This window comes from Pleuronectes platessa, unplaced genomic scaffold, assembly GCF_947347685.1.
Source record: "Pleuronectes platessa unplaced genomic scaffold, fPlePla1.1 scaffold_363, whole genome shotgun sequence".
Classification (NCBI taxonomy): Eukaryota; Metazoa; Chordata; class Actinopteri; order Pleuronectiformes; family Pleuronectidae; genus Pleuronectes; species Pleuronectes platessa.
In genome coordinates this window covers 9,096-12,888 of record NW_026519160.1, presented here as the reverse complement: position 1 = coordinate 12,888, position 3,793 = coordinate 9,096, and the positions used below count along the sequence as shown (strand labels likewise).

General features: G+C 42.6%; 1 non-coding gene across 1 annotated transcript; it reads right to left on the bottom strand.

Moving 5' to 3' along the window:
- Positions 1-2,147: 2,147 nt before the first annotated feature.
- On the bottom strand, positions 2,148-2,264 carry trnar-ucu (transfer RNA arginine (anticodon UCU)). Its single transcript has 2 exons — positions 2,228-2,264; positions 2,148-2,183 (listed from the first exon to the last, which is right to left on the bottom strand). It is a non-coding gene; the product is annotated as a tRNA-Arg (tRNA).
- Positions 2,265-3,793: the final 1,529 nt, after the last annotated feature.

The following is a 3,793-nucleotide window of genomic DNA, read 5'->3' as shown; positions in this document are numbered from 1 at the left end:
CCACAAAACGCCACGACAGCTCCTTAAAGTGAAGCCATAATATCTGGATCACGTTCTAAACAAATCAAAGAAGGCGTTAAATAAATGTTTGATAAAGATGGTTTCTGTTATTACTGTGACTTCTCATCACTCTGATCAATCTGACAAACTACAAATAACATGAGGATCCATGAAAACAACTAACTGATGGTCCCTGCAAGGTTCTCAATGTGCAACAGTAATGAGCATGTCAGCTCTCTCCAGAAAGAATGAGTGAGAAAAGAGAGAGGGAGAGAGAGAGAGAGAGAGAGAGAGAGAGAGAGAGAGAGAACGTGAATATGGAACTATTTTCTATAAAGAGCCTGAGAAATATTAAACTACCCAGATGGAAAATACTTGAGTGTGTGTTTGTCTTGAGTCGTCTGACCTCAGAGCGTCTGAGTGAACCACAGAGAGGAGTCACTGTGACTGAACATACACACACACATACACACACACACAGACAGACACACACACACACACACACTCACACACAATACATTATTAAGGCACAGTGACAAGAGTTCACACCAGAGACTCGTAGGAACTGTCCACTGGTGTTAAAGTCAAACAGACGCTGTGACATGTGATTGACATCTATCACTGTCCAATGGATGCAGGTGGCAGGTTTAGGGGGGCGGGCAGTGTCCTCAAGCTCTCAGTTAGGCTCCACCCCCATTCTTCCAAATATGGTGACTTCTGTTTTTATAAAACCAAGATGGCGCTGCTCACAAATGACCCACTGATACTGTTTAGTTGTGATGCCTGTTCACTGTCACTTCTTGGCCACAAGGGCGGCGCTGGTGCAACAGACTTATTCACAGTGTGTGTTTGTATGTGTGTGTGTGTGTGTGTGTGTGCGAGTGTGTGTGTTTTTGAACAGATCTTCACACGCTGCCTCATTTGTGAAGCATCATGAAGCAGCTCTGTCCCTGACTGTACCTGACTGATATGTGAGCTTTGTGACCATTGCATCGTCATTAACACTCACACACAAACACACACACACACACACACACACAAACACACACACACACACATACAATCTATTATTTAGCATAAGTTACTTGATGATTTACAATTCAAGACTAAAAGTCTGAAGGCAAACAATATGAAACAGTAAAAGAAAGATGTAATGTTGATGTGAGTCATAAACTTTTCCATTGTCAACATCACAATCAGATTAAAGTCTGAGGTCAACACTGTCAGTGTCATCTTGTGAATGTAAACAATTTATAAAGTTAATATATGAACTGAGTTTTCCATAGTTCTCATATTTATTTCAGTGTGTTTTATTCATTCTGCTGCTGAGGGTGTAGGAACAATGTGTGTGTGTGTGTGTGTGTGTGTGTGTGTGTGCATGTATTTATCCTCAGGCTGAAAGAGTAGATATGAATAAAGCATAATGATCTAATGAACACACAAGGAGATCATAGGAGCTGACACACACACTCACACACACACACACACACACACACACACACACTCACACACACACACACGCACACACACACACAGCAGTTAACATGCCTATGGTATAAGAGCATTGCCAGGAAACAGAAGTTGTGCTGACAGTTAAAAATGTGAGCTCATACACACCAACAGGCACAAATACAAACTTACACAAACAACTCACTGACATATTGTGTGATGATGGGTTGTCGTAGGTCTGTGATATGATAATGTTGAATTAGTGTCAGTGATGTGATGGATAGTTTAGTCCTTTATAAATCCTTTATAACACAGTGTGAAAACTGTTTGGATTTTCCAGTTTGATTAAACGCACTTCACAAACTCTTGGGATCAAGTAAGTGAGATGTCGTAGAGCACTCGGATTTTCCCGCTCATTAATGTATAAAGCTCTGAATCATTTCCTCTGTGCTGATGTTAGAACACTTGAATATGATGATGCTAGAAGTCCATTGCATCACAGAGCCTCATGTTAGTTTGCATTTGTCGATTTCCATGTTTTGAGACTTTGGACGGTAAGACTGATGGGAATCAACCCCAGAACCATTAAACAGTTGGGCTTTTTCAAGTTTGATTAAACGCACTTCACAAACTCTTGAGATCAAGTAAGTCAGATGTCGTAGAGCACTCAGATTTTCCCGCTCATTAATGTATAAAGACGACTCTGGTGGGACTCGAACCCACAACCTTTGAATCACTTCCTCTGTGCTGATGCTAGAACACTTGAATATGATGATGCTAGAAGTCCAATGCGCTATCCATTGCGCCACAGAGCCTCATGTGTGTTATTTGCATTTGTCTATTTTCGATGTTTTAGACTTCGGCAATAAGACTTGATGGGATTCAAACCCAGAACCATTAAACAGTTGGGCTTTTTCCTTTGTGATTAATCGCACGTCACCAACTCTTGAGATCAAGTCAGTCAACATCAGAGAGTTCGGCATCACAGAGCTGCAGAGAGGAGGAGACTGAAAGAGGAGGATGATATGAAAGGGAGGACAGAGAAAGATATTATCCTCTTTTATTCTTTTTTATTCAAACTCTTCTCCTTCTTGTTTTATTCTTCTTTTCGTCCTTTTCCCTTCCATCTCTTGGTCCCCTCTCATTTCTCTGTCTCTGTGTTTTTTTCTTGTTTTTCTTTGGACTTGTGTTTCTTTCTCTTTTTACTCATCCTCCCATCTCCCTCCACCTATTCTGTTCTTCTTCATTCCTTCAACTTCCTTCAACTTCCTTCGTCCTCTTTTCCTCCCACAATCATTTCTCTTGCTTTCTTGACTCTTCTATCATGTCCTGTTCCACTTTTCTCCCTTTTTATTTGTGTGGATTTTTCCTGTTTTCTTCTCCTCCTCTCATCTCTCTCTCATCGTCTGTTTCCAAACCTGTCGTCCTCGTCTTTCTTTTCTATAAAAACTATTTAAATCTTGTTTCTCTCTGAAAAAGTTCTTTCCTCTGTTTGTCCTCCGTCTTCTAAAGTGTCTCTCTCGCTCTAAGGGACGAGGCACTGCTTGTGGTGTCGGAGCTCGCTCGTCCATTCGTGATCCAGGGACCACAAGGCAACACACGCACATACACACACACACACACACACACAAGCATATGCAGACACACACACACACACACACACGCTACATACCACAGCTGTAAGTGCTTCTTGGCAAAGATGCGGAGAGATTAGGACAACATGGCTCGGCCAAACCCACATTCAGAGGAGCAAGCACGCACACACACGCACACACACACACTAACACACACACACACACACACACATATTGTGAGTCTGTAATCAGTCAGCAGGGTTTGAAAGCATCTCCTCTATTCTGCTAATTAAAGACCATTAAATAGCAGAATTCTGACTGAATGATCACAATCTGCTGCTTCACCAACAGAAGTGAAAGTAGAAACCTCACAGTGCTGTTCAGCAAACAAGATGGACGTCCTCTCAGACTACATCCACAGGTCACATGGTGTTCAGCTCTCTAAGAACTGGCTCCACAGGTCACATGGTGTTCAGCTCTCTAAGAACTGGTTCCACAGGTCACATGGTGTTCAGCTCTCTAAGAACTGGTTCCACAGGTCACATGGTGTTCAGCTCTCTAAGAACTGGCTCCACAGGTCACATGGTGTTCAGCTCTCTAAGAACTGGCTCCACAGGTCACATGGTGTTCAGCTCTCTAAGAACTGGCTCCACAGGTCACATGGTGTTCAGCTCTCTAGGAACTGGTTCCACAGGTCACATGGTGTTCAGCTCTCTAAGAACTGGCTCCACAGGTCACATGGTGTTCAGCTCTCTAAGAACTGGCTCCAC